The 26,418-nt window shown below is 49.0% G+C and overlaps 2 long non-coding RNA genes across 12 annotated transcripts in view; both read left to right on the forward strand.

Annotated features, from left to right (window-relative positions):
- Nucleotides 1-26,418, forward strand: part of LOC118914542 (uncharacterized) — a 79,948-nt gene that overhangs the window by 30,713 nt on the left and 22,817 nt on the right. For 3 of the 11 annotated variants that reach the window (XR_008993732.1, XR_008993727.1, XR_008993730.1), the window contains 2 exons: nt 2,774-2,940; nt 24,782-25,596. The exons of 1 other annotated variant lie outside the window; for it this stretch is intronic. This is a non-coding gene — a long non-coding RNA (uncharacterized LOC118914542). Of the gene's footprint in view, nt 1-1,876; nt 2,092-2,773; nt 2,941-6,888; nt 7,110-24,781; nt 25,653-26,418 lie in introns of all 11 variants that reach the window. 7 more of the 11 variants (XR_008993728.1, XR_008993726.1, XR_008993731.1 and 4 more) reach the window with 6 other exon arrangements.
- Nucleotides 7,118-15,127, forward strand: LOC130680684 (uncharacterized). Its single transcript, XR_008993736.1, has 2 exons — nt 7,118-14,630; nt 14,757-15,127. It is a non-coding gene; the product is annotated as an uncharacterized LOC130680684 (long non-coding RNA).

Genomic DNA, 26,418 nt, shown 5'->3' on the forward strand with positions numbered 1-26,418 from the left:
TTCACCTCCCTCAAACCGTTCCTCTTGATGCCTCTGTTGTATTAGTGGCGTCACCACCAACTCAATAATCTGGCTGGAAACTTTAGTGTCTTCTTAACTCTCTCTTTGCATGGTGCTCGCCCCCCGAACTCCTCAAACCTGCTGCTCCGCCGTGTCTGTCCTGCTCGCGTGCCTCTCGCCGTTGCTTCGGCCTGGGCCGACTCATCGATTCCAGGCTTCCTGTTAGTTCCCCGACTCGCCAGCCTCTACCTTCTCCAGCTTTTGTTCATCCAGCCCCTGGTTTAGTTCTCATCCTGAACCCAGGTTACGTGGCTCCCGTTCTCCTCAAACATCATTCTGGGGTCCCCACCATCCCCGGAATCAAGTCCCTCATCTTTAGTATGGGATCAATTTACCAGTATTGCTTCTTGCCCATTAGAATGCTGGTTATTATAGCATTGGGCTTATTTGTTTTTGCAGCTGATTACTCTTGACTATAACCAGTCATGTGGCAAAGGTCAGGAACATGCAGTCCAGCCAATTCCCGAATGCTTAGCGGTCCATCACGAGCTGTGCTGACCGACCAGTGGGTGGGACACAGCATTCCGGCCAGCACGGGGTTTCCATAGCCGTTGGTAGCGCCTGTTGACCCAGACTCTCTGGGAAGTCACCTAGCTGGGTGCATTTTTGTTGGGCTAAATTGCATGGAAGGGACCCAAGGAAAGGCCTGAACTCTACGGCACAGGAAGTCCAAACTAGCCACTGACTATCTCAACCTGCTAATGACACCCCAGGGGAAAAGACAACCAGTTCTTGGCGATAGAAATCATTTAATTTAAAAGTCACGGGAATTTCTGGACAGAAGGAAATGCCCATTCAGTATGAAATTCAGCCAAACTCTGTATTGAGTGTTGTTTACAAGCAACAGGTGTCTTGGGGTGAAGCACTGAGTAGACAGAAACTTAAGAAAGAGAGGGACTGTGTGCCATGTTCTGGGCTGCATTGGGTCTGGTGTCAGCACCCAGCCAGCGCTCTGTCTTTAAGTATTTATAGTCACATGGCAAATACATGCTGAAGCATTTTCTGAGGTTCCAGAGAGGTTTTCCGGTCCACTAGAGAACCAGAAAGAAAATATACCATAAAAAAATTATTTGGTTCTATCATTGCTCATTGAAGAAAATAAAATTTTGGAGACTTGTTAGTGATGCCAAAGGAGATTATTTCTGTCAATTTCAAGAACTATCCTAGAAGTCAATCCATTTTATTTTGTAGAATAATAGTTTTTAAAGATAAGGTAGAAAAGCTCCATAGTTCTACATTCAATTTTAGAAGGAGTATCATTTTTAATGTCTCTACTACAAGTTAACGATGACTTTCTACAGTATTTTAAGTAAAAGATATATGTTTAGCAGACGTATCTTTGTATCATACAAATAATACTATTACAATAACAGAAATTAAGAAAAAACTTCTAGAAACCAGCTGCTTTAATGCTTCCTTCCAGTTACTGTGTGATCTAATTTTCATATAATTACAGTCTCAGCATAGACATGACTTTACAACCAGCTTTTTGCTTCTAATGTTACATAAACCCTTTTTCCCAGCCACTTTGCATTTTGAAACGCTATTGTGCTTTTATAATAGAACTTATAGGCAATAAAAGATATCTTCAAAAGGTTCACTAAGTTCTGGAAGCAAAAGGTTTTCACTGTTATTCTCAATATTACCAGTTAATCGTACTTTTACTTTTCAACTAAGACCACAGTCTGCCAAGAGCCCAATAGAGCTCCTCAGATAAGCCTTCCTGGGAGGCCAGGGCCACACCACCATCCCGAGGGCCCGGAGGCTTCAGCTCCCTTTTGTGTCCTATAAACAGTGCTGCGATTTCGTCCTGCAGGCATGGAAACTGGTGCTCAATTTAATGAAAGGGAAGCCCCTAGGGCCTTGTGATCGCTGCCTTTACTAGGAACTCGATGAACAAGAGGCCATAGATGACAGCATACGTTCTAGCGGCAACCGGAACTGATGTTCACCCCGTCATTCCCAGCTCCCCAGCTGTCCCGGCGAGGGGAGAACAGTCGTTATGAGAAGCAAAGCGAGGCGGTAAAGGGGGTACGTGCTGCAGGAGAGGGAATCCGCAGGGCGTCGCAGGGGCCTTCCGTCTGCTCTTCCTCATATTTGTCCGGGATCATGCAGGCATTTCCCGTGAGCTTGGCATTTTCCCATTAGCAGACACCAAGAGAATTGTTCAGAAAATTTTCTGAATAATTTCCGAAGTAGAAGATACTCTATACTCTGTGTGAGCCAGATGAGTGACCTTCCTTGGACAAGAGCTGGAGGGAAGGCGGCCGGCGGGGGGAGGACGCGGAATCCCGGGCCCACCGGGTGATCCGCACGAGCTCGTGGTCGGAAGAAGGCGCCTCGCGTCTAGGCGGACGGCCCGTGAGGCCCCTGCGTGTCCCCAGCCCAGGAAGCGGGGACGGGCCACCGGGAGCGCGGGAGGCGGCTGGCTCTCAGGGCCTCTCATGCGGCGCACGACGGACGTGGCCTCCAAGAGGGGACTCCAGTCCCCTCGCTGGAGTCCCGGCCTCTCCGCTCACTTGGCCAGCGTGTTCTGGGACGTCTCGGTCATGACAAGACGGCCCTCGCCGCCCTCGCCCCCTTCGCCAGCCTCCGCCACCGCTCCCCTAATGCCCGTGCTCAGGGAGGGCTGCGTGAATGTGCATTTTACTCCAGATTGATCTGATTTCCAAAAACAAAATGCTGCTAAATAATAATTTCCTGGTCTTCATAGATGAGATGACACACCGCGCTCTGGCTCTCTCTAAGGAAAGATGAAACGGCGAATGGCAAATACTGGGCTGTTGCCTAAGGACCCGCGGGATCTGCTGACCCTCGTGGACTCCAAGCCCAGCTGGCTGCCCGTCACGCGCTCGTTCATGCGAGCAAAAACAATTAAAGGTAGTGCCTTACCAAGTGGTTACTATGTGCCAGGTGATTTTATAGGAATTTATAGGAATTTTCTGTGAGGCATGGATCATGCTAACATATAAGTGAGAAAACTTGAGCTTGGAGACAGCCAGTAACCCACTGAGGGTTGCCTACGAGAGTGAGTGGAGGAGTGGGCACTAGAGCTCAGTCTGGTCACAAAGCAGGAAGTCCTAACAGCGCTGCTGTGCAGCCTCCCATCGGCCCGAAACAGAAGGTTGCGGGGCAGGGGCAGGGCACAGCGGGCAGGTGGAGCGGCACGTGTGGGCACAGAGGTGGGAATGTGTGAGGACGTGAAGGAGGCAGGATGGCTGGGGTGTGCAGGTCAGGGAGGGTGTGGGGTGCGCCGGGGGTGGGCAGGGCCTGGGGCACCACGGCAGACTTGCCAGGAGGGAGCCGCTTGGGGGCTGTCAGCAACGGTGGACATGACCAGACCTGAGCTTCAAAAAGCCCTCTCTGGCTGTAGGGGGATCCCAGGGGTGGGGGGGCAAGGGCAGATTTTGGGAGATGAGTTAAAAGCCTTTGGTGGTTCTGGGGGTGTGAGAGGATAGGCATGCTGAGGGAGGTCCCCACTTCCTGACCCCGGCAGTCGGGTGAATGACCATAGTGGGAGAGGCTGTGGTTTGGAGGCAAAGGTCATGAGTTTGACGTGGGCTGGTTGTTCGAGGTGCCGCTGACACCCAGGGGGAGCTGCCCAGTGGGCTGTTTATAAATGGCTCAGGATCTCGGGAGGAGCTGGGCAGGAGCTAGAAATTTGTGAGTTGCCCCAAGAGAGGTGGAGAGGGTAACCCCAGGCATGGGCGGTGTGCCAGCCGCCGTTCCTTCGCCCCCGTCCCCGTCCAGCCTCCCCTCTTCACTTACATCTTCGTTTCCTATCCCTCCACGGGGCCTCCAGAAGTCTGGTCCTTGCTGTCTGTGCACAACCTTTACCCTCCCGGGTGCCTGCTGTCTGCTCCCACCAAGGTTTCCCACCGGAGGCGGCGGGCGCGTCCCAGGCAAGGGCTCGCCTGGCCTCGGGCACCCACTGGGCACGGCCCGCCCTCCACAGCCTCCTCCTCGGGCCCCCTGGCTTCCCTCGCCCCCACTGGGTGCGGCCTGCCCTCCACGGCCACCTCCTCGGGGGCCCCTGGTCCTGCACTAGCTTGACCTCCACTCCGCCTTCATTTCTCCTGCCTGTGCACGTACTTCTGCAGCTACTTCTGTGCTGTGGATGGAAATGATCCCAGAATGCTTTCTTCTCCTTCTGTACCCACCCTCACACCCTCATGTCTTGTCCCATCTGGGGCTTAACAGCCGCTCTGCGTGGATAGCACCAAAGTGTGTCTTCTTTTGACGGCCCCTGAACACCACACACCTGAGTGTCCAACGGCAGGCTGCCCACCTCCCTGTACATCCTCCTGGCATCCCAAACTCAGACCACCCAGATCTACATTTTTCTTTTCAAACAAGTCAATGGCTTGTACTGTCTATTTTAGGTGAGAATCCACAGCTTCCCTTCTCTTCAGTCCCTCTGGTGGTACCGTATTTCAGGGCCCTCTTGCTTCTCCCCGGGGAGCTTTGCAGTTTCTCCAAACCTGTCTTTCTTCCTCATTTCTTCCTGTTCTGAGCGAATCCTATGCATTTGCTCTAAATGAGTCATGCATTCACCTGGGATCCTATCAGTCCTCAACCCCAGGTCTTTAGTAATCCCCTGTTGTCACTGAGTTAAGTACTGAGCTTTATTTAGCCTGGTTTCAGGGACCCTCTTGACACGGTCCCATCTCTGTCCTCTACTACCACCTGACACATAACCTCTGGGCCAACTGTGCGGGCCTGCCTGCTGCCTGTGTGACACTCAGAATCCGTGTGTCCTACACGTCACACCGAGCTCCCCAACGCCCTCACTCACCCGGGCGCTGAGGCTTGTGTGCATGGGAAATGACTGGCTAGTTCCTCCATGTCTGGTCCCCAGTCCCTGCCTTTGCTTGCTGTGGGCCCTACCTGAGGGGCTCCCTCTTTTTGTCTTAAGAAGTAAGTTGATGTAAGTAATAATGCCATTTAAAATTGTTCATTATACATATATTTATCATTTTTCCTGTTTGTTAAAAATCTACTCAACCTTCAGGACTTAATTCCAGTGCCATTGCCTTCATGAAACCATTCTTATCCCCTTGATTCAAGAAACTTCCAAATACCTCTTTTACTTTTCCTTAAAAAAAAATTACTTTAAGCACCATGGTGGGAAGCAGGGAAATTTCAAGGAGATATGGTCCCCAGCGTGTCTGATCACGAGGTGCACTTTGGTTGTAAAACCTTTGGTTCTAAACAGTAATTCATACACGCGTCTTCTCTCTCCACCCTGCCACCCCACCCAATCCCTTCCTCAGTTCAACTTTTTGAGATACGGGCTGTGTTCTGCTCAGATTTAGGTCCCCGCAAAGCACCTGCCACAGTGCTCTGCCCACTCGTGGGCCTGCTTCAGGGGAAACGGTGCAAGCAGCTGCCAGTACCGTGCATCGCAAGTGAAAAGCCCAGTCAAAGATTTGGAGCTGTGTTTGTTTTGCTTCAAAAGCCAGAGGGGGAGCAGCTATGCTCCCCTTGGAGCCAGCAACAGGAGCAATGTAACCGTGTGGACCACCGTGAGTGGCCGCCTCTGCCGCTCAGTGTGGGAAATCAAGGGAATCATGCTATTATGAGCCAGGAAACAGGAATATCATGCAGACACAGGCATGCCTCTTGTGCAGCTAATCTCTGTGAGATCTCTCAGTCCCAACCTGCCGGCTCTGCTGGATTCCAGCGGCCAAGCCCAGGGCAGGCACTTCACACATCACGTCCCTGTTTCTACCACAGGGGCTGGGAAGTGAGCAACATAGAATTACACTGTTTCCAGAATCCTGTATTTGTGATTTGTTAAGTTGGTCTACTCCTCAGTCAGTTAACAGAGAGGGGTATAATTCTCAAATCTTTCTAATTATCCCCATGGCTATAAAATGTTTAGGACCTTTCAGGGTCATTCTCTCTAGAACATGATCTACCCTGTTTTAAAAGATAAACGAAGAGATGGCCAAAATTGTATGATGAAAAAATAGCCCTGGTGACAGTGTTCTGGACAGCTCTGCCAGAGCAGCCTCTGAATTATGGGAACACCATTTATGGGGAACCACATGGGGAGCAGGAGCTAATTTGGGCATCAATAAGTCCATTGTTTCTATCTGGGAATTTTATTTTTCCATAGAAATTCTTTAAAAGGGCCAAAGCATTCAGAGCCACTTTGGGTCTATACAGCAGACAGGAACTGGAGGCAGTCAGTGGGGAGAGGCACTGAGAGGAGCCCCCGGCTGGAATGAGTCAGGAGATCCATGCATGAGAACCATCAGCTCCTAATGGGAAGTGAGTCAGTTCATCTCTGGTCCCTGGGATATTCATCTGTAAAATGGGCACAGGAATTCCTGGCCTACTCACAATGCTGTCACACTGATCAAATCAGAAATGAGGATAAAAAGAAATGCAAAAGCTGTTACGAACATCTTTTGAGATGTTGGAAAGGTATAGACATAAGATATGCTCTGATGCTGTCACTCTGAAAGAGGTAATACCATTTCTGTGTATTAAGGGCGCCCAGAGTCAGTGAGAGCTGTTCAAATGCTCTGAGCCGGTGGTGTGAACTGGCAGCCTGCCTTCCGTGAGCTGCGGATGGCGGCAAAGAGAGGCCCAGTTCCATGCTCCTCCTGGGTTTGAAGTCTGTGCCTAAACAGGATTATGCAATGTTTTGAGAGTCAGTTCCAGATCTCTTGAATTGCTTATGAGACATTTTGTTTATTAAATAATTTCCTGAACTCAGCCAGGTTTTGGTGACTCATGGGTTCATGCAAACATATGTATGACATTTAGAATTAGAGAATTAGCAGGGCAGAGACCATCTAATTCACCTGTATATTATAGGTGCGGACACTGGGTGCCAGGAAGTCTAAATGACTTCTGGGAAGCTGTATGATATGTCCACGTGAAAGCTGGGCTTAGAACCCAGACCTCCAAGATTCCCAGCTCAGTGTTCTTGCTTTTGAACACATTTTCCATGAATATTCTGATTACATATTCTGTTTCATGGTCAGCGCTAAACCTTGGAAGAAAGTAAGAATGATTTTTTCCCCTATGATTTCAAGGTAAGAGAAACACTTTATAATTGCAATGCATTGTGCTTTTAAGAATGTACCAGTCTCTGTTCAATTTATAGGTCATAAAGTGTTTTTAAATACATTAATCTTTACAATTCAGGTGAAGTTTGTTAATAACACTAGATATGGAAACCACCAAGTGGGAGGAAGTGGCTTAGTCAAAACTGGGACTGAAGAAAGACTGGGTTTTCAATTCCTCTCCTGGAGATTTTTTGTACTGCATGAAAGTTGCTACCTCAGTGTTTTTAAGGAGCAACTCTTAGTCATGGAAAGGAGACTTCCTACTCCTCACCTTAGACTCAGGCCCAGTGTCTCCTTAAATGCTGCCTTCTTGCAGCTGGCCTGGTGGTCCAGTGGGCTGAGCTTTCAGTTCGACAGACCCCACTCACCAAAGAAAGGGCCTCACTGAATGATCAGTAGTAGTGATGATAATAAAAATAAAGTTGGTGCTTATCAATTACTTATTCATTCCAGGTTCTGTTCTAGGTAGTTTACAAGTCTTAGCTGATTTGATATTCTTGGAAAGCCTAGGAAGTAGGCACTATTATTATCTCAGTTTTACAGACAGTGCACCTGAGGCACAGAGAGGTTAAGTGACTTGCTCCAGCTCACAGCTAGAAAATTGCCAGTATGTAAAATTTGCATTTTCATTTTTTTCTTATTAAAAGTGCTTACAATTATTGTTGTCCTTTAACCTGAGCTGTTCAGTTTTTTTTACTTTGGGCAAAGATCCTCTTGTCCTTAAACCTCTGTTTCTAAGCTGTAAAACAATTGGTCTGAACCAGTTGATTTCTAGAGTTCTCTCTAGTTCTGTACATCTAGCGGTCTACACACCGCATGTCCTACTTCACGCTGTGTGGACCTAGGCTGAGTTATCACGCCCTATTTACCCTTTCCTGCCCTACCCGACCCTGTTTGCAGGGGTAAACAAGTCACATACCATTACTGTTTTTATTTATCTACCAAACATCAGGTGTGCTGACCCTTCAAAACATTTTGGGAAAAGCAGGGGAAGGAAATAACCACTCCTTTTCTCCTTCCTCCCACTTTACTTCTGAAAATACCCATTTAGCAAACCCTTCCCCCAACAATAATACAAATTCCTCCACTAAGCAATAGAAGGTTCCAGATCCTTTCCCTTGTCCAACATGTTCATGCAGACAAAGACAAGGAGGTTAAAGGAACATGAGCATGAGCTGAAGTGGGGACATAGGAAGGTGAACCCCCAAGTAAACATCAGACTCATGTACAAGGCTCAGAACAGACCACGCGCCCCACGGGTGTGATGTTGTTGGTGTGTGTTCAGGGCGCACTGTATTATTCAAATTTAAGGTCTTTCAACATCAGCCACTGCAAGGCCACCCCCTTGTGCCCCGGCATGGGACAGTTCAGAAATTCTCTCAGTCTGTCATCTGGCATGTGCAGCTGTGAGTTCAGTGGTACACTCCGGGGGAACTCGGACAGAATCATCACAAATTACAATTTCCTTGTAATTGACTCAGAATCAGTGAGTTTTTAAAAACAATAAAAGAAGTTGAAATTTGCACCTTTTTACATATGAAAAAGTTTTGCAAGGTGCCTTTACCAAGCCTTGAAATAAAACCCAGTACAGGGGCAAAAGAAAAAAGCTCTAAACCCAATAGATGGATGGATTCTGAAAAAAATAAGAATAATTGTTTATGTGGTATTTGGCATTCTAACCAGACGGGGTTAAATCCCTGCTCAAGTTGGCGCATTTTCTTCCCTATGAAGTAAGTGCTCAGGTATGTCCAGTGATCGTTCTCTGCACGCACCTAGCTCTTCCTTTATGGCACATGTCTCCACTTGCCTGCAGCCTGATCCTCCATATTTCGCTTCTGACTCTAAATAACCATGATCACTCATGATGAGATGACAGGTTAATGAGATGGCTGTGACATGTTGAGGAAGTTCTGTTCTGCTTATGAAGATGGGACTATCTCATTTATAATGTAACTTTGGTCTTTTGACAGAGGGCAAGGGCCTCATATCACTTTTTGCTCTGTGTTTTCATGATGGGTGTTAGTCAAGGACTTAGTTCTTCCACCATGGAGAGGCAGGTCTAACGTGGGGATGCCAGGGCTGGGGGACAGGTGGACGTTTCTTCCTGTGTCTCCCACAGCCCTTTTACAGAGAGAGGTGGGGAGCTGTCTCCGGGAAGAGAGAAAGGTTCATCCTCATGTCATGTAATTAACCTATTGCTTAGCAAATGCACAAGGCTGATACGCACCTCAGTACCAATGCTCATGTCACTTTCTTCCTTCTTTTCATATGGGATTTTGTGACTCAGAGCTGGCCTCCATCAGTCAGGAAGGGGTGCGCATGCTGACTTTGGCACGGGTCATTTTCTCCAGCAACAAGAGGGCCTGCTAAGCCCCACTCACAGTGACCTTAACCTAGGTCCTAGTTCGATCAAATAGCCAGAAGCAAAGGTAATTACTTGATGCATAATCACCATTTGAATTTTCTGCACCACTGTATTACAGTTAGAGGAAAACAAATCCTGCCATGTGTACATGTTTCCTGTCAAGGGCGTAATGCAGATGTCAACAGCATCCTTTTAAGTCAATATTTGCCAGGGAAAGCACACGGCGTTCTGTACTATTATTTGCCAAATTAATAAAAACATTGAATTTGCTACATATTTAAACACAAGCACTGTGAGGCACAACAGGAAAACAGCAGGCCTTTATTTTAATAAAATCAAATTCATGCATGCTCTGATAGGCATACAAGTTTTATACCTTGTAGATCATGGATGGAGTTTTCTGCCCAGTATCTCATGGGGAAAAAACAGCTTTAAATACTTCATTGGAAAGTGAAATTGTATCTTTATTGGATTTCCTGCAGATGAAACTGAATAGATGAATAATATATATGTCATATGCCAATAAAAAAAGCCCTATGATCTACACAGCTGTGACTGACAGGAGCCAATTGATGCTTGAAAGTAAAGAAGATGGAAAATGAAAGAATAAATGGTGGAAAATTCCACGGCTCAAATCCCAGTGCTCTCTCAGGGACGGGAGTGTTCCTGGCGCTCCCAAGGGGCCTCTGTTGAGTGTTGGCATCTTGCCTTATCTCAGTTTCAAGATGGAATGTAAACCACTGTTTTTAGGCAGTGTCCCTGCTCTCTGAAGGGGACTCCATTAGATTTGCTGGGACTTTCTGGTCACAACTATTTCCCTAAATTCGAGTGAACGGGTAATGTTTCAAAAGTGTTGGGCATTAATGCTCTTAGTGGAAAGAGCAGTCCCCTCGTTGGGAGGTCCACGGCCAGGTTCCTTTCTGTGGGACTCCTGCAGTGAGGTAGGAGGGATGCTCTTGTGTCTAGGAACACTTTGATGAGAATTTTGGCTACTTGTATACTCCACAGGTAATAGTAAGAAGTATCGTTGAAGTTCATTTGCTGTGGAAGTGAGGGCGACTGCCGGCAGGTGGGTGTGGTGGGCCGGCCAGGCTGGGTGCTGCAGGAGCCTGTGTCCCTTTGTCTTTCTCTGTGTGCAGAAGTTTCAAGGGCAGGTCGGACAATGCTGGTTGTACATAAAACCTGGGAGTTTAAAATTACTTTTATTTTTTATGCTGCTTAGCACAATCTAATTTTCTATGTATGTGAAGTATTTTTGAACCAAAACCTAAATTATCAAAGAAAACATCTAATAAACCTAATTTCTTACTTTCTTGTTTATTAGAAAGCAATGAAAGATTTTTTGGGGGAGCATTTGTTTTTAAAATATTCACTCAAGCTTCTGGAGTTTGAATTTCTCTTTTCAACTACTTAGAGATTGTGTGTATGATACAGAAAGGTCTGTTTTAAGGACAGTTAAAAGATCCTGTAGCATAAATAGCATAAGAGTATAAATAGCAGTATATACAGTATAATTATAAGCTAATAGAGACTTATTACTCCTTCAGAATATAGAAATATTTCATACTGGCTTATCACTGTGTTTTAAATGCCTGCTTTAAATTATAAAATTGAATTTGCTCTAAAGTTTTCCAATATAGAAAGGATTCTGAGAAAAGCATCAATGTTCAAAATATGCCCGGGGAAGGGGGAGAGGATGGAGGTGGGTAGGCAGAGCAGGGGAAGGGGAAGAAGAGGCACAGGCTTCCGGGCATGAATAAGCCAGTCCCCGGCATGTGCGGTACAGCATAGGGAACACCGTCGATAACGTGATAGCTTGGTGTGGTTACGACGGGAACTAGACTTACGGGGAACATTCCGTAATGTATAAAATACTGACTCACTATGATGCACACCCAGACTGACAGGATGCTATGTGTCGGTGCTGCAGTGCAGCGGCCGTGTGCATGGTCGGTGGCTGCCGGCAGAGCCTGATCAACCACCCCACAGCCTTTGTGCTCAGGATTGGGACACGCCTGTTAGGGGTGCCGTTGGGGGGATCGCTCCCCTGGCACATGAGACGTTTAGTGCGGTCAGGCCACATGCTTCTGTTTGGCTGCAGTAGGTCCCGCAGCCCAGGCTCTGAGGAGAGCGTTAAAGTGAGTGCTCACGGTGTAAAGTATTTTCCTTTAAAATGGTTGGGAAAGACTTTCTTATAAAGTTGTCTCTTCTTGAAATTTAGACGTCTAACAAGATGCAGTCGAATGATTTCCCTTTGATCTAATAAAGTGTATGACTCATGGGATGAAATGCCTTTGCTGATAAAGAATGTGGCCACTGAGGAATTTGAACCAGTAAGGAAAGCACAGTGTGCATAGCTTTTAGTGACACAGCGACACAGTATGACTTAGGAAGTTCTTTTGGTGGGAAGTTACAGAGAGTGACTTAAGAAATAGAGAATTAGTGAGAGTGGTCCTGAAGGCTCTCACAGGCTCTGAGGGTGAGTAGAAGTAGGCGTTAGGACGGGGAGGCTCATGGCAATCTAGAGGTCACGCAGATGACTCCCATCGGGACACTGGATCGGCACCAGCATCCCAGCTCTTGGGAGAAAAAGGTCTTTTGGGGCCCATGTGGGTCAGGGTCCCTCCTGGATCTGATTGCTAGGGTGAGAGGGCCAGGACCACGCACAGACCTGGCTTCTAGGGCCCCGCACAGTCGTGTAGCACAGCAGCCGCAGCAAGAGATGTTGTGTTTAGGAATTACAGCTTACCAGTTCTCTGTGACTGTTTATATATACAGATAATTAAAAATCTAGTGGTTTCTTACACACCCCGTAGCTGTAGGTGGCATAGTTGTGCAGGGTTATTACAATTAGTTTCAAGGGCCATCACCTTCGCTAGCATTGCCTGACCCTCCTGTCACAAACAGAGACGTGATGACTGGGAAGCAGCATGGAGCACAGGGTCAGAGAGTGAGCATGGAAGCTCAGATGCCTGTGCCATCAACGTGCTGATCTGTGCACGCCTTTGCTTCACCTTTGCGCACTCAAGAGACCCTGTTAGTTCATTCACTGGTTTGATTCATCTCTTTGGGTGTCCTGTTTGTGTCAGCTTCTGTATTAATCCCCAGGAATGCAACAGTAAGCTTGTCACGCTCTGGATCCCAATGATTTTCCAGAGTCTAGAAGGCAGTTCCATTCAGTGGATTCAAGTGAGTTTAGGGTAAGTCAGAGACTCTAGGGAAGCACAGTTTAGAGAAACCAGTACAGGTTTTGGGGTCTGGCTGCCAGGGAGGACTTCCTGGGAGAGTAATCAGGATGGAAATGGTGACGTGGAGTTGGGAGAGGGTAGACGGAGGCAGTGAAAGAGCGGTTCAGCCAGAACATGTAAAATCCCGCAGTAGGGGGCGTTTTCCCCTAGGAGAATGGCACCTGGGACGGTACGGATCACGGAGGGCAGGAGGGCAGCTGTCACCAGGTGAAGCTAGAGTCAGATGATGAAAGGTCTGGTGACCTACATGAAGGACTTTATTTTTTAGGACGGTGTGGTCTTATTAAATAGGGGATACGTGATCATATTTTTGAATCATAACTGTGGAGACTGGACTACAGCAGGTAAGACTGGAGGTGGGGACGTTAGTCAGAATAACAGGAGCCCAAGAGAAGGAGCAGTGGATTCAACCAAACTGATGCTGATGGTGGAGGAAGGAAGGGGGTGAGAGGAGAGATTGATAGGATGCGTCTCTTGCTGGGAAATGTGGAGTTGTGGGTGAGGAGAGGGGACGAGGACTGGGCCAGGCTTTGGGATCAGGCTGCCCTGGGGACAGCAGGGACGGTGACTGGGATGAAGAAGAGCAGGTGCTTAGGACAAGGTGTACATTAAATGCTCACATTACAGCCAAATGGAGGTGCCCAGTAGTTATCGCAGGTCTGAGAAGAGGGTCTGCGTGGAGATGTGTATTAGGGAGTCAGAGTAGATGGGAGGGTGCTGAGACAGGGGGTACAGAGAGCTGCTGTTGCTTCTCCCAGCCTTGCTGGGGCCCCGAAATGGCGATGCCATAAAGACATGGGGTTTCATAGCCTCCTTAGGGGATCTGATACTGGCACCTTTGAGAACCAGCTCTGGAGACACTGAGACAGACTGTGTGGGCCAGGGAAGGTGCCCTTTGGCAAAGTCCTGCTGCTACAAAGGCCAAGAAGACATCGTCTTCCCTACAGAGTATCGTGTGCAAATGGGCTGTTAGGAGTGAGAACAGTCTCCGGGGCCTGCTTTCCATCCTTACGCATGGAGCTCTGACCACTCACCCGGACACACGGCTTCTCCTCACCAGGGCTGGGGCCACGTAGCTGGAATGCCTAGACGCCACTGGTTGTATCTTAGCTCCTCTCTAGACCCAGCTCATTGCTGAGGCCTAGCAAGTGGCGGCGCTCAGGAATATTCATGGACTGTGTGGAAGTCTGTGCTGGACTCGCCTGCCCTGGACCTCGGGCTTCCTCCTATGCAGTCATGCCCCGTCTTCTCAGAGTGGGGGTAGGGTGTCAGCAGGTGAGACTGGGGCAAGGTCCATGCCTTCTTAAGCTCCTGTTTCCCTGTATGAAGGGCTTAGAAGTTCTCTGGCACTTGGGATCCCAGAATGTGGGAAAGACTCCCAAAACTCCATCAACAAATCTTTATCCTCAATTTTTGTTTGATTTCTTCCTTATGTTAATCAGTTTTAAAACTTATTAGTGAAAGGTTACAGCCAGGGGAGGAAATAGCATTAATGGCTATATCAGTCAGGCTCCCTCTGGTTGCAAATGAGATAGACATCTAACCCCAAGTGGCTTAAACAATGCAAAGTACAGCTCTGGTCTGGCTTTGTATCCTGCTCAGCAATGGGCCATGAGGGGTTATGCTTGTCAATTTTGGTTCCACTTCCTCTGGGTTGATTCTATTCTTCTATGATTGCAGGGTAGTTACTGGGAACTATAAAGTCTTTCCAAGTTGAAATCCCACAGGAAAAAAGGGGGAGATGTTTTACTGTAGCATCTCTGCTGAAGTCTCCCTGCCTCTGATGGAGTCATCTGGCCATCCAGAGCATGTAAGATGAAGCACTGGGAAATGCTGTTTGCCTAGATTGGACCTAAGCTCTGCTCTGAGCCCAAGGTACATGGGCTGACCTGGGGGTACAGGTTGTTTATCCAGGGGAAATACTGGGAGAAGAGTGAGTGAGTGCTCATGGCAAAAACAACTGATGGCATTTGATCTCGTTCTTATTCTGAACCCGGGCAGACATTAGCAATCGACCACAGTACCTTTTCTCAGTATCTGGACACAGCAGCCTTGTCATGGAGGCAGTGGGCCGCCGATGGTCCCCCAGGGCTGCAAGCAGCTGAGCATTGGCCATGACACAGGAAGATCCGATCACCCTCTGAGAAAACTGCGCCTCTCCTCGGGGGGTCCAGGCAGGAGAGGGTTCTTCGGTGTGGCTGGAACTGCTCACCGATGAGCACCTTTTTGTTGGCACCCTTTTTTGTTTCTTTCTCTGTGTGTTAGCTTATTATTAAGAAATATTTTGTTCATAGGTTCTGAGAAGCTCTGGAGTTGTGAAATAGTCATAAATTTGTTCTTCTCAGGGTGGACATTAAAAGCACTGGGAAACATTCTGTGACTCCAGTGGGCACAACACGGCCAAGGTAACACATATTCCGTATAAGAAGCGTGTGAAGCATAAACGGGTGAAATCAGACCCAACGCATGGGAATCTTCCTGGGGCCCTGGGGCCAGGATTTCAGGAATTCTGAGTCTGAACCCTGAAGCCTTACCACTGTCACCCAGGACTGGCGCTGAGTGGCCACCTAGCAGACCCTGCCTCCTGGTCCCCATCCAGATGCTTGGCTCGCTCAGGCCAGAAATTCTGGAGCTAAGCATTCATTTTTGGGATTTTGAAGCTTTTCTCGCTTTGCCCCTCCTGAAGAACAGGCCATGAGGGCAGCAGCAGGAGGTGGGTTGTCATTTGAAGGCAGGTTTTATTAATGGGAAACAGGGAAAGGGGGAGGAGGTGGGTGCCGGAAGATGAAAGGGTCCATGAAGAGGCCGCCGGAAAGCCATGGGAAGTGCCACCTCCCTCGGCGCTGCGAGAGAGCCTCCGGGAGCCGTGTGTTCACCCTGTCCCCCCACCCACCTTGAGTTAACAGCCATTCATCAAGGGTCTGTGGGCAAGGCCCTGGTGGGGACGCAGACATGTGCCTTCTCAGGGAGGCATCTTAATTACTTCATTGTAAAAGATAGAAAAATAGTAATGTTGCCGTGTTTTCCACAGTGTTTCAGGAGTTTTCAAGGTCATGATCCTAAAATTAGTCTATGATTATATCTTCTCTCTAGTCTAGAAAAGTGTATTTTTTTCTCAATCAGAAAATGTACTTTCTCAAAATTCTTCGAAGGTTCAGCCCATAAGCCGGTGTGATGATGCGGGAACGTTGCCCTCTGTCTGCAGGGCATCCACACCCCGTGCGGAGGACCGGCTGCCCCCTCCCGAGCCCTCTCGGCCCCCGCAGCTCCCCTCGCACTGCAGTCTCTCCCCTCCTCTCCGCCCCCCTCTGCCCCCTCTGGCCTCCCCGCCCTGATTCTCTCTCCCCTCTGTCCCCGCTCCCTGTCTTTGCCTCACCCCCCTGTGGGATTTTGTCTCATTTTTCCCTCTGCACAGAGACCTCTGTGTGGTGAGGAAAAGGGGCTTTGACTGGCACAGCTCTAGGCCCAGTCTTGACCCCACGCAGGGACACGAGAACCCCGCTGCCATCCCTCTGTGTGCCCCTGCAGTTCGCCCGGCTGGGGTTGCATCCATATTCCGGGTCGGTCACCCGAGCCAGGGTCACGCAGCCACCCTGAGGCTCCGGCCAGAGTCACCGTCCTGTGGGCGGGTGGTTCCCTTTTATCAGAAGAGACTCAGGGGCGGGATACTGAGCAGGGAAAGCAAACGCAACGAAAACAAAATGAAAGGCAGCATCTCCCCACCCAGGGCCTGGAAGACAACTATGTTTGAGATCATTCACCCTAAGAAACACCTTGGGTCTTAAGTAACTTTTTCTGGATGAAATTCACTGAAGATAATCTAAAGCCCATGAATATTTATTTTCATGCTCTCGATACATTTACATTGAATTCAAGTCATTCTGTCCTGGCGAAGGGAGTGGCTGACATGTCACTTAACACCCAGGGGCTGCGGCATCCCCTCTGGAGAACAGGGTGGACGGGATCAGGCAGTCAGTTCTGTCACAAAGCACTGAGAGACCAATAGCATAAATAATTAAAGGATCAATTCAGTTCAATTTAATGAATACTTAGTGAGTGTGTACTTTGTGCCAGGATCACCAAATTAAACTGTAACTATTCCAAGAAGAAAACAGTAAAATGAGTAGCTGATTCACATTCACAGCTCTGCTAACCATACCTTGAGCACAAGTATTCAGACTTGGGATGGTGCTGGGGAGCCGGGAGCTGACCCCACAGAGAGGGTGAGCCGGGCGCGCTCTCCGGGCCTGGGGTGGCGTGGGGTCCTGCAGCCGCCAGGACGCGTGCTCCCTGCTCCCTCAGCTGTGGGGTGGTGACAGGAGCTTGCTTCCCCCTAGGGCTGCTCGGCCAATAAGATGTTCTCCCCCGATTCCCTGTGCCTGCTTGGTGAGGCGGGTCAGGATAACATCATCCCCAACAGGCAGGGAGGTCCTGGGAGGTGACGGGACCCGCCCAGTGCCAAGGGCATCAGAGAGGAAGCAGGGCTCAAGCTGAGCCTTTCTGAGGGCAGACAGGTGCTTTTCCCCACCGATCACTGCAGCGTCCCCCCAGTCGAGGGGTGATGGGAGCCGGCACTGCAGGCGCCCTCTGCTGTGGCCTGCATGGGGTTGGTTTGCCCAGGTGTGTCCTTCACTGGTTCCCGAACTTTCCTGCCTTTGTTCCCAGGGCAGGTATCATTTTAGGCAGTGGAACCCAAAGCTCCTGAATCCTCACAGTTCCCCTGGGGCACCTCAGGACCCTTCTAACACCCCCACTTGCCCTCACACGCACAGAGACCCTGTCCAGCCCCTTCCTGACTTCTGTAGCACTGTGATGCTGTTACAGTTAGGTAGGTGGTCTCTGAGAGACAGTTAGGGCTGCACCTGTTAACCGGGGAGGCATCGGGCACAGGCTGCCAGCCACCTGCACGCAGACTGACAGTCTCTGCCGGCCCCATGGAGAGTCTGGAACAAAGAGGGCCTGAAGGACGAATATTCCATGGGTGGGAATGGCACCTGCCTCGCTCAGTTATTGTCTGGGGCCTTGGGAAGGGCATGACCTTGGCTCAAAAGCTGAAGGAGCTGACGGCTGGTGGCTGTCAGCTCTCCACAGCCCTTGAAGCTGGGCCACGAGTCTTTTCTCAAAGGGACTTGAGTCGCGCATCTTATCTGTGCCGACGTTTCTTAGGTGCTGGTTTGTGCTGGTCATTGATTTGTTTCAAGTCAGTAGGTCCTTACCTCACGGCAGAGCGCAGCCTTACTACGAGTCAGAGCCTTGGGGCAAAACAAAACCCCCAAAGGAATATATGTAAACATGGTTGGGGCCATTCCCTGAGTTCTTAAAACCCCTTCTGCAAAGCAGCACATGAGGTTTCCTATTAGATCATCGACTGAGTGGGGGAATCGAGCAACTGGGTGCCTCTGAAATAGAAAAGTGAGTGTTCAAAATGGCCACAGAAGAGAATTGTTACTACCTCTTGGAGCAACCTGACAAGTTGGAACTCAGAACTAATGATGAACACGGGCTTTCTTTAAAATTTAAGTAAGTTTCAAACTTTTTGGGGTGTTAGACTACAGATACCTAGTGTTCTAATGGAAACAGATCCTTAAGGGTTATTCCTTGGAGAATGGATACCTGTAGGCCAGGCACAGCCCTGGACTCTGACTTGATTCACTAAGAGGCCCAGCTTACAGAAGAGGCTGCTTGCGTCCTGTTCTCGGCTGGCCCTGACACGGGGCAACCCGCCCTCACGGCCCTGCGGCGAAGGGCTTCTGCGGGGCTCGCTGGCTCAGGGGACGGGTTTCGGGCCGATCGGTGCGTCAGGAACACCTCTGCAGGGAGAGCTGGGAATCAGCACGCCTGTGCACCCAGGTGCTCCGTGGCACTCACGCCCGCCTTCCCACACGCAGAACTCCCCGCCGCCAGCTCGGAGCAGGGCAGGTGACCGTCCTGCCACCTCCTGAAGGGCACGAGCTTTAAAGTATGGTTCTCCCACCCCAAGTGCACTTGACAAACAGAGAGAACTAACCTTTAAAACAGTTTTTAGAGCACTAACAGCTGTCTTCCATTTTTGGCATAGAAAGGGAGTAACTAAAATGACTAATCTCACTAAATATTACAATAAAAGTGCTGGCGAAACCTTAACCATATGCTGCACAGCTCTGGTAGCCCTGTAATTACAGTTCTAGTTAAAAACCCAGTGGCTTCTAGGGCACATGTAGTTATTATCTGTCTTCATCACTCCCTTGCCTCCCAGAGCGGCCTTCCAGTCGCGTCCTGCCCCCGTCTGCCCTGAAAAGGTAAATGTGTTTTTGAACAAAGCATTTTTATTTAATGCCATTGCTATTATTCTAGAAGATACTCTGGCAGAACCGGCAGTGCTGGCCCATCAGAGCTGGGCTTGGACGTCTCAGTAGGTACCAGGCAGCCACCTGTGCTTCATTAAAGGGTCAGCCTGCATCCGCTTTTCTCTTTTCCTACACAAATGGATGAGTTTCATGGGCCGTACATCAATGAAACAAACAGAAGCCTAACAATGAAAATCATCCCCAGGAAATTATTTTAGAAATGCTAATTTTAAATGGTATTTACAGTTAACAAGGGGTAAATTGGGGGAGGAGTTCTAAAAAACTCAAATGGATCTGTTACTCATCCTATGTGGAAAGTGCCCCCCGCAAGGCCGTCAGGGCTGCAGGCAAAGGCTAACGGCCTCTCCCAACATGCCTTTAATCCCACACTGCCTGTCGAGGGCGCGCCCGGGCGGGCGATACCCGTTGGCACCCGCCCCGAGGACCGCAGCAGCTGAGCGTCAGGTGGGTTCGTGGCCCCGCGATGGCCATGGCCGCGTGCCTGCATGAAGGCTGCCTGGCTCTCCCCGCCCCGTCAGGCAGGAGCACGTGCTTGGAATGGTGCCCCCCAGGACTCAGATGTGGGGTCTGCCCTTGGGATGTGTGTGACCTCGGGCATTTTACTTTGCTTCTCAAAGAAAGTCTGTTTTCTTACATGTAAAACGGGTAATAATGCGCATCACAGGGTCGCTCTGACTTGATGTGCGTGGAGCGCTTAGCACATTGCCTGGCGCAGAGAGACGTGCTCAGTGAGTGAGGAGGCACGACCGTAGGCACACTAACAGGAGACTCGGACCGCAGGGCCGCGTGTCTGGAAGAATTTTTTAGACACAGGCATCTATTTTGGGGACAGTATGTTTCGGACAGGACTCCTGGTTCAGAGGAACAAGACCTTGTTCGAGCTGGCTTCAGCGAAGGGGCTTGGATGGAGGCTTACGGAGGAGTTTCACAGGACAAAGACGGCGGCCCCGTCTAGCTCCCAGGGGTGGTGGGGCTGAGACCCAAGATGGGTAACTCTCTGCCGCGCAGTCTGCACATGGCCCTCCGGGTGGTGCCTCTGTGCGCACCTCTGCTCCTCCCGTCCTGTGCAGCCAGGGAACTGCTCACGCACTTCACATGTGGGCCGGCAGCCCCGCAGCCCCTGCTGCCGGCACCGGGCTCGTGGGAGGACATCCAGATGGCGAGGGAAGCCTGCCTGGCCCGTTCATCTGCTGGGCCGGGCTGTGTGAGCCGCGTGAGCCGCTGACCGCGGCCTCCTGGGGCAGCTGTTTGCCCGCGACGCAGTCAGTCTGGGCCCATGCCGTTCAGGGCACCTGGAAGATCAGAGCTGCCCTTCCGGCCGGTGGGCCCTGCTGGTTTTCTAGAGAGGAGCAGGAGTATCTAGAACAGTCGGAGGTTGAAGACCGTCGTCTGGCAGCTTTGCTAATTGAGTCCTAATGACAAGGGCTCAGTCCCAGAAAACTGGTGCCCCACTCCCCAAATGCAGTCCCTGTCAAGGTTTGCTCAGGGAAGTGTCTCCACCTGTGCCTTTCAGGGCAATAGGTCAGAATGGGTAGCACTGTGCCAGACACTTCCATGCGGAGGGACAGGCCAGGAGGACTGCGGGTGGGCGGGAGGGGCCTGGGTGGGCAAGGGGGCTGCTGCGGTGCAGGCGAGCCTGTTGAGAAGCTGTGACTCCTCGGAGAGGGCAGAGGGAGGCAGGCAGGGGATGTCCTCTCGGCCCAGGGGATGTGCAGACCCAAGGGGAACAGAGCCCTGGGTGCTGGTTCCCCCCGCCTTTCTGGTGAGGGAGGGGCTGTCCGTTGAGGAGCGCTGGCTCCCGGGCCCTGCGCGCCCTGGGGATGGGACCAGCGAGCAGCTCAGCAGGTTCTGGGCTGGACAAGGAGCTCCCCACACTGCTCCACGGCCAGTGGCTGCAGGGAAAATGAGGCAGAAGCTAGTCCATTGCTGTGGCAGTTTCTGCATGAGGTTTAACCCTTGAAGCAACCGATAAAACATGTGAAGTGCTCACTCCTAGTTCTGAAAGTCTCCACACTTGCACCTTGGTCAGGAGAGGCAGTAGCTCCATACTGTGAACGTCTCCCAGTCGCATCCAGCTGTAATTTCCTTTAGCAAAGACTGTGGCCCAACATCAGGGGAGGGACAGGAGAGCAGCCCTCTTCAGTGGCCTATGGCCTCGGCCCAAGGAAACCACAGTTCAGGTTACAGGTAGGTGCCCTGAGGGGCCCCACGTGAGGAGAGAGGGCGATGGTCAGGAGTGTGGTGCGAAGGGGTCCAGACCAAGGGATCACCAGCAAATTGGAATTATAATACTTAAAGTAACAGTAATCATAGCTTCCATTTATTTAGCACCAATTAAATCTCAGTCACTTGGCATACATTTATTTCTCCCCAAACTCTGGAAAGTAGCTACTGGAATATCTGCTGTACAGATGAGGAGACAAGGGTCCGTGAGATTAGATAACTTGCCAAAGTCCAAGTCCACACAGCAGCCAAGGCCCAGGGGATGCCTGGGCCCATGGGAGGCATGTGGCCATTCACTTCTCCTATTGAGACAGGTGGGAGGGAGGCTAGCGAAGACTGGTAGGAATTTCAACCTAAAGTTAATGAAGAAGGTACAATAAGAAAGAAAAGGGGTTTTACTCTGAGGTCTAGATGGAGAGGAGGGAGAGGACAAGACACCAAGTCTGCTAGAGCAGAGGAGGGACACCGGGGGTGGGGACCCCAGCCAAGGATTTGGACATAACAGGTTCACCAAAGGAGAAGTTCAGGTCGTCCCAGTTGGGTGGGGACGGGGCTCAAAGGCAGAGCAGGTTTAAGACCCCTCTGCTGGGAAAAAAAATAAGGCTTGGTGCAGAGAGTAAGAGGAAACAAAGAAATCCGTCTGCTCTTTATGGGGTTGACAGAGTCCATGAAGGGCTGCAGGCAGGGTTCTGTGAGAAGCCAGGAGAAAACGGAGCTGGCACCCTGTGGGCACTTCTGCCAACGCTGAGGAATGTGGACTTCTCTTCACTAACATTCGAAGCACCAGAAGTATTCTGGATGGGAGTACATCTCTTCAGAATCCTCTTCTCTTTCGACTAGTTAACATTTTCATGGAAAAATCATGTTGCATCACTTTACATTTCCCTGTAGGGCCCTGGAAGATGGCTGGTTAGCCAGAGACGGGTAAGATTCCTCAAGGGAGGAACAACCTAAGACAGGCACAGTCGCAGGGGGCCATCAGGTGAGAAATTGGGGATCAACAGAGGTGAGGCTTAGAACCTCACCCCCCGTTTTGAGAGAAATCTTCTGCATCCGTGGATATTTTATTGCCCTTGTCTAGCTTGGAATAATACTTAGTCTATAGGCACAGACCTGATCATCTACATTTGCCCTCTTACAGCACTAAATTATGTTTTCTACCTTTATCTTGCATCTACCTACCACTTCAGCATTTCATTAAAAAAAAAAATAGGGGAGAAATGTGGGATTCACATATAAATCAAGTATAAAAATCAAATGGATAATCATATCTGACTTGATTGCTCATAGTTCATGATGCGTGATCAAAACCAAAAGTTTCTGTGATATGACTGCCCTTGTAAGAACTTATTCACTATGTAAGAACTTGTTCACCATGTAAGAACTTGTTCGTTGTGCTTCAGAAGATTGGAGACTGTTGAGAATTAGACTTGGGGTTGATTAATGATTGTGCATTGAGTCCCCTATACAGAATTTTATTGTTAACAACCATTTGATCAGTAAATATGAGAGATGCCCTCTCAAATAAAAAAAAATCATGTTGCATCAAGAAAAATTTCTAGAGACATCTGTGTTTTGCTGACAGAGTCAGAAAAGTCCCAACTTTCTTATTTGTCTATCTTCTCTATGACGGTTTTCACAGCACGTAAGTCTCCCTATTAGAAATATATTGTGTGGACTGAAGTTTTCATCAGAGTGAAGTCTTATTTCAAAGAATACCAGCAAAAACCTGAATGCTTTTGGTTATTTTTATAGCAAGACAGCATGTGTGTATGACCACAGCTCAGCCAGGGATACGAATGGTCACACAATATGCCATTTCCCTCTGTGACTCTGAGGATGAGATCTTGGAGACGCGGAGCCAGAGTGGTGTAGGAGGCGAGACACGTCGGTCCTGAGGCTGTGCTTCAGAGAAATCATTCCCAGGGGAAGTGCCTTGAACAAAGGGCATCATAGTTGGATAAATTTGGGACTGCTGCATGTAAAAAGATCTGTCAGAGGCTCCTGATGCATATTACTTTATCAAAAACAATCTGTTTACATTCGCTTAACCCAGTATTTCACCATCTTGTTAGACTAGGAAATGTCTTGACCAAATGCTTGTGAACACTGCACAGTGCTAGCATCCACCTGCTGTTGTGCCTGGTGGTCACCTTGCTTTCCAGATTGACTGGGGAACGGCCATGTCAGCTTTTAGAGTACAGACTCTGAGGTCATGCCTGGGTTCAAATCTTATCTCTGCTGCTGTTAATTTTCTTAGCCTTTGGAAAACCTCAATTTCTCCTATTAAGTAGTAGTTCATTCTGTAAAAATGCTATAGTTTATCCCATTATTCTCTTAATTTGGAGCATCTATACTGCTTCTTATTTTTCACTGTTTTATAGTAGTGGGATGAACACGTCTATATGTAACTATGTTTTGATTGTAACATGATTAGCTTTGGCTAGATTCCTAGAAATGGAATAACTGGGTGAAGGTTATCATGCATGCACCATATTATGTATATATGATGTATAATTGTATACATGTATATAGTGTACATGCATATATTATATACAATGTGTATATTTCTATCCCTTTCCAGAAGTGTTGCATTTATTTCTCTATATGTGCTATCTTATTCTTGCTGCATGGAATATTACCTGCAAAAAAAGCTTTGCCAATTTGATAGACAAAACAGTGGTATTGCAGGATTTTAGTGTGTATTTCTTTGTTTTGTATAGAATATATGAATATATATATATGGACACACGTGTGTTATCTATATGCTTATAGTATGTATATGCACATATATGTTGTATCTATGTGTATATATTGTAAATTTATGACTATCATTGGCTCATTTTTCTATTGCTTCTCCTTATTTCTGAGAGTCTTTGGCTTGGAGAAAACCTCACATCTTTCTCTAATTTTGACAGTCATTGGTGTTGGGGAGTAAGTCTCTACCCCCCGTTCTGGAGGTGGCCCTTCCATCTAATACCTGCCTCATCGCAAGGAGCTAAAAGGTATACTCCAGTTTGAGGAGGAAAAGCCCTGCTGAAGCCAGGGGCCCGGTCCGTCACTCCCCACCCTCACCTGGGATGTTTCTGGGGCTCAGATTCCTCCAGCGCTGAGCACACGGGCCAGCACTGCTGTGGCAACCACACTGTCAGGGGTTAAAAGGCAGGTCATGGGAAAATAAATGTTTAAAAGGTAAAAAACTTGCAAAAATGAAGAGAGGGAAGGCAAGCCAGATCCTCTTGCTTTGATTGCAAGGTAGAGTTACAGCAGGTGCTAGGATGTAGGTCAAAATTGTAAATGGACTGGAAACTAGTAAGAACAGCAGTGAGGGGGCTGAGGCTGAGGCTGAGGCTGTGGGGCAGGCGGCATCTTTTCCAGGGTCCTTCTGGCTCCAGCTCTGCTTCCTCCCCTGCACTCGCCCTTCACGTCAGTCAGTGACCTGTGTCCTCCACACAGCCCGGCGACTGCACTGGGTGTGCTCGCCCCTGCTCTTGTCTGAGGCGGTGTTCACACTGAGGCTGCATGATGCCCTCTCAGGACAGGGCGGGTGTGCTGCCTGTGCTGGTTTCCTGGTTGCCCCGGGCCTTCGGTGTGACACATGCTCTGTGCAGCATGGCTGAGGACTTGGCTTCCGACAGGTGTGATTCCTGTCCTGCCACTCGCAGCACGTGGTCCAAGGTAAGCAGTTCAATGCCACTAACCCTCAGATTTCTCACTGGGTTCTTCGATTAAGTAAAATAATGGATTTTTAAAACCCCAGTACCCAGTGCATAGTATGAGCTTAATAATTACCCATTGTTATAATTGTCAGCAGCTTTACCATTATAATAAACTGAAAAAAGTTTTATTCCATTATACACACCTGTAAGTGGATTAGCTTATTTCACAAAATTTGTGGGGACCAAAATACCATACTTGACAGAATTAGCAACATGGCAGTTTTAATGGGTGTTCAAGAGAATAAAAAATAATGGTTATACGATCCAAAAAAGTGATGGAAGGAGGAAATGATTTTTAGATAACCTGACAAGCTCACCGGCGCCACATAGGATCCCAACTTAGACTGTTGGTCATGAAAAGAATGCAGCCTGTTTGTATTTTTCAGAGGACTTCCACATTTCACAAAGTCTCCTTATTTGATGACTGACAAGATCTGAATTCTCTAGGGAATGTCTGGGACGTAGTCGGCACACAAGCAGTTTTCTTGGTGACCTTGACTGCTGGAAACAAGGGTGTCCTGTTTGGGCCTCAAGTTCCCTGAGCACCTTCAGGTAGAATCTGCCTTCTTCCCACAGCCCCAACCTCTCTGGAAAGTAGGAGCCACAGAGTGAGTAGGATGTGGGCTCTGGGACGCTCTCGGGTCTCCCTGGGGTCTTGCCACGCAACCTTGTGGGGTAGATACATAAGTATTATTTCCCCCTCTTTCTAAGAGGGGAAACTGAGGCTCAGAGAAGCAAAGTAGTTTTTGTAAGACCCACACAGCTCAGAGGTGGAAAGGCCGGGACTGGAACCCAGGGGGGTCTCCCCCTACAGCCAGCTCCCTGCTGCTGTGCGACCTACCTCCCCTCATACGGGGTGCGCCAGCTGCCAGCTGGTAGACAATGGACAAGTCACTGAATCTCCCAGACTTTGGGTTTATTATTTGAAAAATGTAGATAATATCTTACAGGGTTTTTGGTGAGATTAAACTTAGATGACATTTATACAAGAGTGAGTGTTTGCATCTACCAATGGGCAGTGATTGAAGTTTGAGTGGGAGTTTTGAAGAGGGAGATGTTAGGTAGTCAAATGCAGATCACACTTCCCTGCGGCCCCAAGGGTCATGAGGCGTGGGGACTGTGCAGAGATAGCAAATGTGCAGCTCCAAGCTCGTGCTCGGCACAGGTGGGGTGCCCCCTGAGTGCTTGTTGAATGAATTGATTCAGCATTCATGGGGGTCACATGCGATGCAGGACGAAGCAAGGTGCACAGTTCCTCACCTCTAGAAGCTCAGGTCTAAACAGAAAACAGACGCGCAGTATGTGATGAGGAGTCAGGAAGACTTCTCGGGAAAGAACTCTGGGCACTGAATCTTGGCGTGTCTGTGGGAGCCC

The sequence above is a fragment of the Manis pentadactyla genome, chromosome 14, assembly GCF_030020395.1.
Source record: "Manis pentadactyla isolate mManPen7 chromosome 14, mManPen7.hap1, whole genome shotgun sequence".
Classification (NCBI taxonomy): domain Eukaryota; kingdom Metazoa; phylum Chordata; class Mammalia; order Pholidota; family Manidae; genus Manis; species Manis pentadactyla.